Source organism: Oncorhynchus kisutch, linkage group LG4 (assembly GCF_002021735.2).
Source record: "Oncorhynchus kisutch isolate 150728-3 linkage group LG4, Okis_V2, whole genome shotgun sequence".
In the NCBI taxonomy this organism is placed as follows: Eukaryota; Metazoa; Chordata; class Actinopteri; order Salmoniformes; family Salmonidae; genus Oncorhynchus; species Oncorhynchus kisutch.
Genome location: NC_034177.2, coordinates 17,566,927 through 17,581,977, shown reverse-complemented (window position 1 = coordinate 17,581,977; position 15,051 = coordinate 17,566,927).

Here is a 15,051-nt window from a genome sequence, read left to right as displayed (position 1 = left end):
TATGCATTTTGCCATAATTAATAAGCCAGGTCATGTATATATATTGTCATGAAACAGACAGGGTGCAGGTCTCGCACCCTCGACCTTCTAGCCCGAGGTCCGGCGCGCTATCGACTGTGCCGCAAAAGCATGCTCGTGCGGCAGAGTCTATTTCCGCGCTTATAAACCCAGGGTCGTTACACTATGTATAGTTGTGGAGCCACCTGCTGTATTATTTGTGTAACTGTATCTGTGCATTTATGTGCACATGATCACGCAGGATCCAGCAAAAGAGTTATTAAACTTTGGAGGTATGTAATCATGATCGATGCTGCACACAGTGTTTTCAATTTTACAATTATATCTAATGTATGTTAGGCTGAAAATGATATTGTTTTATAATCACTTTCGATGTTGACATGTTATGTGATAGAGTTACAGAGTTGTGTCCTGTATTTGCAATTGTATGGACATTTACAAAGTTAGCATGTTGCTGTACGCTATAGACTAGCTAGCATCCGTCCTGTACTTTCCTTGCTAATGAGGTTAGTCACTTTGTGAAGTGTAAATGTTTTTTGATTTAATGTCACTCAGATTTTGACTGATTTGCAGTTGCTCTGAAATTTACACATTTTGTGTGCGTATGTGTGTGTGTGTGTGTGTGTACGTGTGTGTGTGTGTGTGTGGTATGCGCTCCCAAACTGTTATTGAACAGTTATAACAACAGTTATTGTTATTGAAACTGTTGTTATGTTGCTCTACACGTGCTGTGTTATGGCCATCATATAGAGTCATTATAAGTTGAGTGCCTATCTGTAGTCATGTTGTTATAGATGTAATGATGGATATTGTAAATATACATTTAGCTGTTCTACAACTATTTTAAAAAGTTGCTAAACTATGATGGAGATTTTATGATGGATTTGCAGTTGCTCTAAAGTTTACACGTGTGTGTGTGTGTGTGTGTCTTCAGAATAAACCGTGAAGTAGAACAGCACTGTCCTTTGTCATCCAAGCAAATGAGAACCGTTACACTGGCTCCACAGTGTCTTAATGTAACCATGATTGCGTTCTGACCCCAGTGCAGCTCATAGGGTCAGTATCTTCTAGCAAATGTAGGTGCAGGAGCTCCATAATATTTTTAAAACTAATATTCAATAAGAGGTGCAGGAGCTTAAGCAGAACAACATTTGAGGTGCCGGTATTCAGCTCCAGTGATTCAGCTCCCAAGTCAAGCACTGTCATGTTTAGGCTACTTATAGTTGTTTTACTTAACTTTTACTTACCTTTTATTGGAAACACTTATTCTCGGCTGGTATGTCGGCGAGATGCAGAGTGTTGGGCAGGAAGTCAGGGGAGGAGGCAGCCTGTACCCTCTGTTTCCTTGGCCATTTGTGCAGCACCATTGGGGCCTTTCTCTCCAGTCAGCAGGCTCTTCTGGTGACAAGACAACAATCTATGATGTACACAAATATATATGCAACAATTTCAAATATTTTACTGAGTTACAGTTCATATAAGGAAATCAGTCAATTGAAATAAATTCATTAGGAACCTAATCTATAGATTTCACATCACTGGGAATATAGATTTGTTGGTCACAGATGCCTTAAAAAAAAGGCAATGGCGTGGATTAGAAAACCAGTCAGTTTCTGGTGTGACCACCGTTTGTCTCATGCAGCATGACACATCTTCTTTCGCATAGAGTTGATCAAGCTGTTGATTGTGGCCTGTGGAATGTTGTCCCACTCTTCTTCAATGGCTGTGCGAAGTTGCTGGATATGGGCGGGAACTGAAACACGCTGTCGTTCACGTCAGTCCAAAGAATCCCAAACATGCTCAATGTGTGACATATCTGGTGAGTATGCAGGCCATGGTACAACCGGGACATTTTCAGCTTCCAGGAATTGTGTACAGATCCTTTCGACATGGGGCTGTGCATTATCATGCTGAAACATGAGGTGATGGCAACGGATGAATGGCCTCAAGATCAATAGGCCTCAAGATCTTGTCACAGTTTCTCTGTGCTTTCAAATTGCCATTGATAAGATGCAATTGTGTTCATTGACTGTAGCTTATGCCTGCCCATACCATAACCCCACTGCCACCATGGGGCACTCTTCACAACGTTGATATCAGCAAACCGCGCACCCACACTACGCCATACACGTGTTCTGCGGTTGTGAGGCCAGTTGGACATACTGCCAAATTCTCTAAAATGACTTTGGAGGCAGCTTCTGGTAGAGAAATTAACATTCAATTCTCTGGCAACAGCTCTGTTGGACATTCTTGCAGTCAGCATGCCAATTGCACGCTCCCTCAAAACTTGAGACATCTGTGGCATTGTGTGACAACTGCACATTTTAGAGTGGCCTTTTATTGTCCCCAGCATAAGATGCACCTGTGTAACAATCATGCTTTTTAATCAGCTTATTGATATGCCACACATGTCAGGTGGATGAATTATCTTGGCAAATGAGAAATGCTCACTTTCCTTCTACACATTTCTCAATTATCCCTTTTTTGGCAGAGCTGCTCACAGTTACCCTTTAGGCAGAGCATGTTCGTTGTATCCGGTCCTACAATATGTTATCAACACAAACAATACGCTTGCACTGTGTGTATAGGAATAACAATAAAGTTTGATCTATAAAGCCAATAAATGCAAAAGAAATTAGGCTGAAGAGAGGTCCTTGTGAAATACTTTTTTCAATGTTTCAATGGAAAACATTCAGTTAGCAGAACTGCAATTCTCAACCCTCACCCCTTTACCTTCTCCAGATAATAGACTGAGGATGATGAAGAGGAGGAGGAGGCAGAACCCCATGGCTGTTTCTCTGCTGTTGGTGGAGGGAGCTACCTGACATCCAGGACCAGCCCAGGGCCTGTAGACAGCCCTCTAACTGGGAGGATAATGGGAGAAGAACTTCTCACAGACCTCCTCCATTTAAGTGGGAGATTCTCTTATGAAATCACCTCCACACTAGCACCCTGTTTTCAGTGGCTATCTGACTGCTATGCTGTGTCCTTGGGCAGGACAGCACTGATGTCCTGGGTTATGTTATTGGTTTGCTCTGGACCTACAAGTTCTGTGCTTTCTCCAGAGCAGTAAGTGACATTGCAGTTCACTTCTGTTCATGTCTGAGTTGCCGTACTTGGATGTATTGTCACAACAGTCCCTCAAAGTCAAGTGTTATGTAGTGAAAACTTGCAATACAATATGACATAATAATGCTCTTAGCACTTGAACCTCTTCATCTTTTAACGTATACTCCTCGATCATATTGCTCTACGACACTCAGTATGAGTTTGTACTGAGAGCCATGCCATGGCTACTGGCATCAACGTTCTGTGCAACCCTGCATCTTGCTGTATCCTTCTCCAGGTAAAGAATATGTAGCCTCGTCCCCAGCCTCGAGAGAGCTAGCTGGTGGGCGAGATTTAATGAGTATGTGAATATAACTTCTAATTGAATTGAACCCTAACCGTGTTGTCATTACTGTCTTGACTCTGTGGTCAGATTGTGTTCCTGTCCTGGTGCAGGAAGAGTACCACTCCGCAGCAGCATGGAAGGGGTTCTCCAGACACAGTCTCTTGGGGGGCTTCTCTCCCCCACTCAGCACAACCCTAGAGGGAAGACTAAGAAAAACACACAGTAAGCCCAGAGTCCTCTCTGGGTTAAGGAGATGGACTCAATGCCTGGCAGTGTTGTTTATGTCATTTTATAGCAAGCATTGGAATGAAAGAGCAAATAAAGATCTTTAAGATAGAGAATGAAAGACTAAATGGTAGATGTTTGAGAACTCCTTTTTAAGTTGCTCTTTCATTCCTGTCCTGGCTTTGCCTCATACAGTATTTGATAATCATCTTTAAACACAGCTCTCTTTCCTCATGTGCGTTGGGCTTGGATGGCACTCCTCTCTGTGTTCCCTCCAATAACACAAATCTCAACAAGATGGCTGATATGGGATATTACATGGATGTCAACATTCAACCAGACTCTGTCCAGGGAAGCAGGTGTGTCAGAGAGATCCCCCTCAGGAGGACTGTGAGAATGGACAAACCCTGCACCTTAGAAACATTCTCTGACTCCTCATCCCTCAACTCTGATGTGGAGGTCAGATCCCAACGGATCCTTACATCTTCCTCACATTCTTTATTAACAACCTTACTATCGTGTAAAATCATATTCTACAGCAAGATTTTGCCCAATATGGTTAAGTTATTCTGAGTTTAGTATGTGATCGTAAAAAAATGTGAACTGTTAAACCATTTTCTGCCACAAGATGGTGATAGTATGTGAAGGATGGTTGAAAACTTGTTGCTTTGGATTCATCTACACATCAGGGAAACCTATTATTTTCAGTCTTAACACATTGTAGGCCCTGCCTATTACCATGTAAGGAAGGTCAAATCAAGACCTTTACCCACAAGGTCTTCTGAAGTGCTTTGCTTGCTAACTAAGTATGTTTATTTAACGTTACTTCTTTATGCTCAGGCCTTTCCATGTCGACTGATTATTATAGTGCAGTGAAAGTCCACTCAAGGGCCATTTCATATGAATTCGATCACTTTCTGACTGCACCCCTTTTGATTTGAACGAAACCTTCCATACATGTTTGCCATGGTAGGAGTGGTCAGAAAAGTGACCTTTTGGACCTGAATGCCAAAACATTCAGGAGATAGAGGTGCTCAAAGTTGACGTATTTTGCATACCTACCATTAGACGTCTGTGTCTTCATCACTGAAAAATATAATTCAAATCAAATCAAACTTTATTTGTCACATGCACCGAATACAATAAGTGTAGACCTTACCGTGAAATGCTTACTTACAAGCCCTTAACAGTGCAGTTCAAGAAGAGTTAAGAAAATAGTTACCAAATAAACTAAAGTAAAAAATAATAAAAAGTAACACAGTAACATAACGATAACGAGGCTATATACAGGGGGTACCGGTACCGAGTCAGTGTGTGGGGGTACAGGTTAGAGGTCATTTGTACATGTAGGTAGGGGTGAAGTGACTGCATGGATAATAAACAGCGAGTAGGTGCAGTGTACAAAACAAATGGGGGGGTCAATGTAATAGTTTTTAACGTTAAAGGTATAAAAAAACAAGCAGATTTTTGTTATATCAAACTCGTTTATCTAAATGTGTAAAGTCAGATTTGTCTCATTTTCGCATAGGTTTTAACTTAGACACGGATTTATCTGAAGTTCCAGGCATAAGCGACATAAGCAGGTAGCTTAGGGCACCCAGCACACAAACTCAGTCGGGTCTTGTAAGGTCCTGACCATAGAGAGCCCTTATTTTCTATGGTGGAGTAGGTCAAGGCGTGACTGGGTGTTTAGTCTAGTTTATTATTTCTATGTCTCTAATTGGGGATCATATTTAAGTAGCATTTTTTCCACCTGTGTTTTGTGGGATATTGTTTATGTGTAGTTGCATGTTAGCACGTTTAGTCTTTATTGTTTGTTGTGTGGTTCACTTATTTCTAATAAAAGATGTGGAACCCAGATCACGCTGCACGTTGGTCCGAGTATGCTTCCAATGATCGTGACAGAATATCCCACCACAACAGGACCAAGCAGCGTTCCCAGGAGGAGAGTGTAACATGGACTTGGGAGGAGATTCTGGATGGGAAGGGATCCTGGACTTGGGAGGAAACCCTGGCAGGACAGGATCGCCTTCCTTGGCCGAAGACGCAAGGAGAGAAGGGAGGACATTGACGATGCCGGGGTTCGTGGCCACAGAGAAAGCCCAAAAGGCAGCCCAGGGGAAAAAATGGGAGGGGGAGCACATGGGGTGGTCGGCGGAAACGGGGAGTGAGCCAGAGCCTGTGTGGGAGTCGATAGAGATAGAAGAAGGTAATGAGAGATACCGGAGAGAGGTTGTGGAAAGGAGTATGCTGCAGCGCAGGCGCATTGAAAAGCTCCTTCTCAGCCCGGCACCATCTGTGCCAGCTATACGCACCAGGTCTCCAGGCGTCTTCACAGCCCAGTACGTCCTGTGCCAGCTCCTCGCGCTTGCCGTGCGAAGTGTGTTAAAGTTCCGGTACAATTGATGCCGGCTATACGCACCAGGTCTGCAGTACACCTCCACAGCCCAGTACATCCTGTGCCAGCTACAAGCACCAGGCCTCCAGTGCGCCTCCCCAGTCTGGCACGTCCTGTTCCTGCTCCACGCACTCGCCCTGAAGTGCGTGTCACCAGTCCAGTACCACCTGTGCCGGCTCCATGCACCAGGCCTCCAGTGTGCCTCCCCAGTCCGGTACGTCCTGTGCCGGCTCCACGCACTCGCCCTGAAGTGCGTGTCACCAGTCCAGTACCACCTGTGCTGGCTCCACGCATCAGGCCTCCAGTGCGCCTCCCCAGTTCGGTACATCCTGTGCCAGCTCCACGCACTAGGCCTCCAGTGCACCTCCCCAGTCCAGAGCTTCCGGCGACGGTCCCCAGTCCAGAGCTTCCTGCGACGGTCCCCAGTCCAGAGCTTCCGGCGACGGTCCCCAGTCCAGAGCTTCCGGCGATGGTCCCCAGTCCAGAGCTTCCGGCGACGGTCCCCAGTCCAGAGCTTCCGGCGACGGTTCACAGCCCAGAGCTTCCGGCGACGTTTCACATTCCGGAACCTCCTGAGACGGTCCACAGTCCGGAACCTCCTGAGATGGTCCACGGTCCGAAACCTCCTGTGACAGTCCACGGTCCAGAACCTTCAGCTCCAGGGCAGGAGCCTTCCTCTGCGCCGATGTCTAGTCCAATCACGGCGTCCAGTCCAGCTCCAGGGCAGGAGCCTTCCTCTGAGCCGATGTCTAGTCCAATCACGGCGTCCAGTCCAGCTCCAGGGCAGGAGCCTTCCTCTGCACTGATGTCCAGCCCAGGGCCGGTGTCCAGTCCCGCTCCATGGCAGGAGTCTTCCTCTGCACCGATGTCCAGGTCAGGGACGGTGTCCAGTCCAGCTCCATGGCAGGAGCCCTCCTCTGCGCCAATGCCCAGTCCAGACACGGCGTCCAGTCCCGCTCCATGGCAGGAGTCTTCCTCTGCACCGATGTCCAGGCCAGGGCCGGTGTCCAGTCCCGCTCCATGGCAGGAGCCTTCCTCGGCATCTAGGTCCAGTCCAGGCACAGTGTTCAGCCTGGGTCCATGGCTGGATTTGCGGGATGAGCGGGTTCTTCAGCCCGCACCAGAGCCACCACCAAAGATGGTGGATCCTCAAGCAGAGCGGGTTCTTCAGCCCCTTTGTTAATCCCTTTGTTATCAACCCCTTTGTTATCAACCCCTTTGTTATGGCAAGCCTAAATAAGTTCAGGGGTAAACATTTGCTTAACAAGTCACATAAGTTGCATGGACTCACTCTGTGTGCAATAATAGTGTTTAACATGATGTTTGAATGAATACATTATCTCTGCACCCTTCACACACAATTATCTGTAAGGTCCCTCAGTCGAGCAGTGAGGTCCCTTGTCATCGGCAAGGACTAGGAAGTTCTTAGGATGAAAATAAACTGAAAACAGCTAAGCACAGGCAAAATCCGAGAGCAAAACCTGGTTCAATCTGCTTTCCAACAGACACTGGGAGGAAAGATCACCTTCCATCAGGACAATAACCTAAAACACAAGGTCAAATATACACTGGAATTGCTTACCAAAAGGACATTGAATGTTCCTGAGTGGCCTAGTTACAGTTTTGATTTAAATTGGCTTGAAAAGCTATGGCAAGACTTGAAAATGGCTGTCTGGCATTGATCAACAACCAACATGACAGAGCTTGAAGGCGATACATACAGTGCCTTGCGAAAGTATTCGGCCCCCTTGAACTTTGCGACCTTTTGCCACATTTCAGGCTTCAAACATAAAGATATAAAACTGTATTTTTTTGTGAAGAATCAACAACAAGTGGGACACAATCATGAAGTGGAACGACATTTATTGGATATTTCAAACTTTTTTAACAAATCAAAAACTGAAAAATTGGGCGTGCAAAATTATTCAGCCCCTTTACTTTCAGTGCAGCAAACTCTCTCCAGAAGTTCAGTGAGGATCTCTGAATGATCCAATGTTGACCTAAATGACTAATGATGATAAATACAATCCACCTGTGTGTAATCAAGTCTCCGTATAAAAGCACCTGCACTGTGATAGTCTCAGAGGTCCGTTAAAAGCGCAGAGAGCATCATGAAGAACAAGGAACACACCAGGCAGGTCCGAGATACTGTTGTGAAGAAGGTTAAAGCCAGATTCTGGATACAAAAAGATTTCCCAAGCTTTAAACATCCCAAGGAGCACTGTGCAAGCGATAATATTGAAATGGAAGGAGTATCAGACCACTGCAAATCTACCAAGACCTGGCCGTCCCTCTAAACTTTCAGCTCATACAAGGAGAAGACTGATCAGAGATGCAGCCAAGAGGCCCATGATCACTCTGGATGAACTGCAGAGATCTACAGCTGAGGTGGGAGACTCTGTCCATAGGACAACAATCAGTCGTATATTGCACAAATCTGGCCTTTATGGAAGAGTAGCAAGAAGAAAGCCATTTCTTAAAGATATCCATAAAAAGTGTTGTTTAAAGTTTGCCACAAGCCACCTGGGAGACACACCAAACATGTGGAAGAAGGTGCTCTGGTCAGATGAAACCAAAATTGAACTTTTTGGCAACAATGCAAAATGTTATGTTTGGCGTAAAAGCAACACAGCTCATCACCCTGAACACACCATCTCCACTGTCAAACATGGTGGTGGCAGCATCATGGTTTGGGCCTGCTTTTCTTCAGCAGGGACAGGGAAGATGGTTAAAATTGATGGGAAGATGGATGGAGCCAAATACAGGACCGTTCTGGAAGAAAACCTGATGGAGTCTGCAAAAGACCTGAGACTGGGACGGAGATTTGTCTTCCAACAAGACAATGATCCAAAACATAAAGCAAAATCTACAATGGAATGGTTCAAAAATAAACATATCCATGGCCAAGTCAAAGTCCAGACCTGAAACCAATCGAGAATCTGTGGAAAGAACTGAAAACTGCTGTTCACAAATGCTCTCCATCCAACCTCACTGAGCTCGAGCTGTTTTGCAAGGAGGAATGGGAAAAAAATTCTGTCTCTCGATGTGCAAAACTGATAGAGACATACCCCAAGCGACTTACAGCTGTAATCGCAGCAAAAGGTGGCGCTACAAAGTATTAACTGAAGGGGGCTGAATAATTTTGCCCGCCCAATTTTTCAGTTTTTGATTTGTTAAAAAAGTTTGAAATATCCAATAAATGTCGTTCCACTTCATGATTGTGTCCCACTTGTTGTTGATTCTTCACAAAAAAATACAGTTTTATATCTTTATGTTTGAAGCCTGAAATGTGGCAAAAGGTCGCAAAGTTCAAGGCACTGTACATACATACTCTCTCCTTAACATAGAGTTGATTGTGGTCTGTGGAATGTTGATTGTGGTCAGAGAGAGAGAGAGAGATGTTCTGTGTTGATTGTGGTCAGAGAGAGAGAGAGAGATGTTCTGTGTTGGTTGTTGCTCAGACAGTTTTTGTAAAGTATTTTGTAGCTGGTCCTGCGGAGGTATGTTTACGTCAAAAGGACTGTTTTGGTTATTGAAATTGTTTGTATTATTCTGTTTTTGTTCCCAGGGGGGAAGGCATCTTGGGAGTGCTTAGGCCTGCAGGCATACATATACCCGTAGTATGTACTCTGTCTATGCACACTAGGTAAGACCTGGGCGGACCATCCCCTGCATTTTGGTTAGTGCGCCAGGTGGTGCTAGTTAGGTAAGTTGTGGGTAGGTAGGTAAGGTAGGAGAGGGGGCTCTTTAACTTTAACTTTCTTTGCTTTTGTTCCATCCAGACCCTTTTTCTCAAAATGTGAAGGAATCGTGTGAAGGAATAAATTCCCTGTTAATTGTAAAATTCTCTGTCTCAGTCATCCTTACCCACACCTAGAGTCACATAACACTTTCATTCCACGGGGAGTTGAGTGTAGCAGGGTGTTGTGTTCCCTCCTCCAAGAGGTGTGCGTAACAGGCGTCATAACTGACTTCAGTGTGCAAATGGTGGCCATTGGCACGCTGGGGAAGTGTGCTCTTCACGGCTGAATCCCGGTTTCAAATGTACCAGGCAGTCGTTGTGTATGGCATTGTGTGGACGAGCAGTTTGCTGATGTCAATGATATTAACAGATTGCCCCATGTTGGCAGTGGGGTTATGGTATGGGCAGGCATAAGCTATCTCCTGACCCCTCCTGTCTCAGCCTCCAGTATTTATGCTGCAGTAGTTTATGTGTCGGGGGCTAGGGTCAGTTTGTCATATCTGGAGTACTTCTCCTGTCCTATTCGGTGTCCTGTGTGAATTTAAGTATGCTCTCTCTAATTCTCTCTTTCTTTCTCTCTCTCAGAGGACCTGAGCCCTAGGACCATGCCTCAGGACTACCTGACATGATGACTCCTTGCTGTCCCCAGTCCACCTGGCCGTGCTGCTGCTCCAGTTTCAACTGTTCTGCCTTATTATTGGACCATGCTGGTCATTTATGAACATTTGAACATCTTGGCCATGTTCTGTTATAATCTCCACCCGGCACAGCCAGAAGAGGACTGGCCACCCCACATAGCCTGGTTCCTCTCTAGGTTTCTTCCTAGGTTTTGGCCTTTCTAGGGAGTTTTTCCTAGCCACCGTGCTTCTACACCTGCATTGCTTGCTGTTTGGGGTTTTAGGCTGGGTTTCTGTACAGCACTTTGAGATATCAGCTGATGTACGAAGGGCTATATAAATACATTTGATTTGATTTTGATGGACAATGAACACAATTGCATTTTATCTATGGCAATTTGAATGCACAGAGATACCATGATAATGCACGGCCCCATGTTGCAAGGATCTGTACACAATTGCTGGGAGCTGAAAATGTCCCAGTTTTTCCATGGCCTGCATACTCACCAGCCATGTCACCCATTGAGCATGTTTGGGATCCTCTGGATTGACGTGTACGACAACATGTTCCAGTTCCTGCCAATATCTAGCAACTTCGCACAGCCATTGAAGAGGAGTGGGACAACATTCCACAGGCCCAAATCAACAGCCTGATCAACTCTATGCTGAGGAGATGTGTCACGCTGCATGAGGCAAATGCTGGTCACACCAGATGCTGACTTGGTTTCTGATCCACTCCCCTACCTTTTTTAAAGTATCTATGACCAACCGATGCATATCTGTATTCCCAGTCGTGAAATCCATAGATTAAGGCCTAATTCATTTAATTTGTTTTCTTCAAGGACAACCTTGAGGGCTTGATTCATGTATCCTTCACAAAGACAAATCAACTCAGGATTGGTTTTTCCAGTAGGACAATGCTCCATGCCACACAGCCAGGTCAATCAAGGTGTGGATGGAGGACCACCAGATCAAGACCCTGTCATGGCCAGCCCAATCTCCAGACCTGAACCCCATTGAAAACCTCTGGAATGTGATCAAGAGGAGGATGGATGGTCACAAGCCATTTCTGTGCTAAGAGTGGCATAAAATCACCCAACATCAATGTGAAAGACTGGTGGAGATCATGCCAAGACACATGAAATCTGCGATTGAAAATCAGGGTTATTCCACCAAATATTGATTTCTGAACTCTTCCTAAGTTAATTAAAACATTAGTATTGTGTTGTTTAAAAATGAATATGAACTTATTTTCTTTGCATTATTTGAGGTCTGACAACACTGCAGCTTTTTAGTTATTTTGACCAGTTGTCATTTTCTCCAAATAAATGCTCTAAATGACTATTTTTATTTGGAATTTAGGAGAAATGTTGTCAGTAGTTCATAGAATAAAACAAAAATTATAATTTAACCCAAGCACATACCTATAAATAGTCAAACCAGAGAAACTGACAATTTTGCAGTGGTCTCTTAATTTTTTCCAGAGCTGTTTATATATATTTTAAATGTCAAGAGGGGGGCCCTTAAATGTTTTTCCACGAGGTGGGAGGGTCCCACAACCATATCTCGTTTGGAACCACAAAATGCTGGAGCCGGCCCTGGGAGTTTGTGTTGTGCCAGACACAGCATACTTTTCAATACAGGGTGTCATTTCAATTATAGAAACATAATTCATAGAATGGACTTATCACTGGTACACCATTGACTTTAAAAAAAAAATGAATTTACATTTGACTTCCAATTACAACCAAAAATATGGCTGCTAGTCCATCCACAGTCGAATGTCAACTTTAATGGGAATGTCTATTCTAGTACCTATATTTCTATGACTTCAATAGGTTTCCTGTTAAACATTTTCTGATGTGTGAATCTTCAACCATCTTTATGGTACCATTTGAAAGCTGAAGTTGAATTGTACTCACATTTTAGTACATTTATCAGCTAAAACATGACGTCCACCCTGTATTCAAGAGCACGCTTAGTGTCAACCGATGGTGGGCACAACAAACACCTCTGATGTAAAATAGGTTCTAAGTTCTAAGCTATGAACATGAGAAAAGGTGTATGCGTTTTTAGATATTGACATTAAAGGTAAAAATCTGTTTTAAAAAAATTTAAGAAATAGTTTAATCAACCCTAATTTGACAAAGATTTCAAATTATATCAAACTCAACCGTTTCTGTTTTTCAGTGATGAAGACGGATGTCTAATGGTATGGTATGCAAAGTGGATCAATTTTAAGCACCTCGATCATGTGAATGTTTTGGCATTCATTCAGGTCAAAAAAGTCACTTTCTGATCACTTCTACCACGGGCAAACATGTATGAAAGGGGTGCTGTCAGAAAGGGATTGAAATCATGTGGAACGACTCATAAGCAACCTGTCAACCTCATAATTAGGAAAAGAGTTTAGAATTGTTTAGAAAATGTCCCAGTTTTTCCATGGCCTGCATACTCACCAGCCATGTCACCCATTGAGCATGTTTGGGATCCTCTGGATTGACGTGTACGACAACATGTTCCAGTTCCTGCCAATATCTAGCAACTTCGCACAGCCATTGAAGAGGAGTGGGACAACATTCCACAGGCCCAAATCAACAGCCTGATCAACTCTATGCTGAGGAGATGTGTCACGCTGCATGAGGCAAATGCTGGTCACACCAGATGCTGACTTGGTTTCTGATCCACTCCCCTACCTTTTTTAAAGTATCTATGACCAACCGATGCATATCTGTATTCCCAGTCGTGAAATCCATAGATTAAGGCCTAATTCATTTAATTAGTTTTCTTCAAGGACAACCTTGAGGGCTTGATTCATGTATCCTTCACAAAGACAAATCAACTCAGGATTGGTTTTTCCAGTAGGACAATGCTCCATGCCACACAGCCAGGTCAATCAAGGTGTGGATGGAGGACCACCAGATCAAGACCCTGTCATGGCCAGCCCAATCTCCAGACCTGAACCCCATTGAAAACCTCTGGAATGTGATCAAGAGGAGGATGGATGGTCACAAGCCATTTCTGTGCTAAGAGTGGCATAAAATCACCCAACATCAATGTGAAAGACTGGTGGAGATCATGCCAAGACACATGAAATCTGCGATTGAAAATCAGGGTTATTCCACCAAATATTGATTTCTGAACTCTTCCTAAGTTAATTAAAACATTAGTATTGTGTTGTTTAAAAATGAATATGAACTTATTTTCTTTGCATTATTTGAGGTCTGACAACACTGCAGCTTTTTAGTTATTTTGACCAGTTGTCATTTTCTCCAAATAAATGCTCTAAATGACTATTTTTATTTGGAATTTAGGAGAAATGTTGTCAGTAGTTCATAGAATAAAACAAAAATTATAATTTAACCCAAGCACATACCTATAAATAGTCAAACCAGAGAAACTGACAATTTTGCAGTGGTCTCTTAATTTTTTCCAGAGCTGTTTATATATATTTTAAATGTCAAGAGGGGGGCCCTTAAATGTTTTTCCACGAGGTGGGAGGGTCCCACAACCATATCTCGTTTGGAACCACAAAATGCTGGAGCCGGCCCTGGGAGTTTGTGTTGTGCCAGACACAGCATACTTTTCAATACAGGGTGTCATTTCAATTATAGAAACATAATTCATAGAATGGACTTATCACTGGTACACCATTGACTTTAAAAAAAAAATGAATTTACATTTGACTTCCAATTACAACCAAAAATATGGCTGCTAGTCCATCCACAGTCGAATGTCAACTTTAATGGGAATGTCTATTCTAGTACCTATATTTCTATGACTTCAATAGGTTTCCTGTTAAACATTTTCTGATGTGTGAATCTTCAACCATCTTTATGGTACCATTTGAAAGCTGAAGTTGAATTGTACTCACATTTTAGTACATTTATCAGCTAAAACATGACGTCCACCCTGTATTCAAGAGCACGCTTAGTGTCAACCGATGGTGGGCACAACAAACACCTCTGATGTAAAATAGGTTCTAAGTTCTAAGCTATGAACATGAGAAAAGGTGTATGCGTTTTTAGATATTGACATTAAAGGTAAAAATCTGTTTTAAAAAAATTTAAGAAATAGTTTAATCAACCCTAATTTGACAAAGATTTCAAATTATATCAAACTCAACCGTTTCTGTTTTTCAGTGATGAAGACGGATGTCTAATGGTATGGTATGCAAAGTGGATCAATTTTAAGCACCTCGATCATGTGAATGTTTTGGCATTCATTCAGGTCAAAAAAGTCACTTTCTGATCACTTCTACCACGGGCAAACATGTATGAAAGGGGTGCTGTCAGAAAGGGATTGAAATCATGTGGAACGACTCATAAGCAACCTGTCAACCTCATAATTAGGAAAAGAGTTTAGAATTGTTAGGGTGGTGATTGTCTGATGTCTTTAGTGCCATGTGGAAAATACATTTTCTTTTGGCACCCTTTTGTCCCTCACATCTTTAGAATAATGGAGCTCTCTGAAAGTAAAGTCATGGAGGACGTCATTTAATCTGAAACAATTGCAAATGGTGTGAGCGAAAACAATTGGAACTTTATACTATTCACCAAACAGGAAAAAGCTAATGATGTGAACCTCCCCTGGTTAAGTGTGTCAAAGAGCAGTAGGGCCCAAACAGGGGTTCAGAACATATTGTAGTTAACATTGC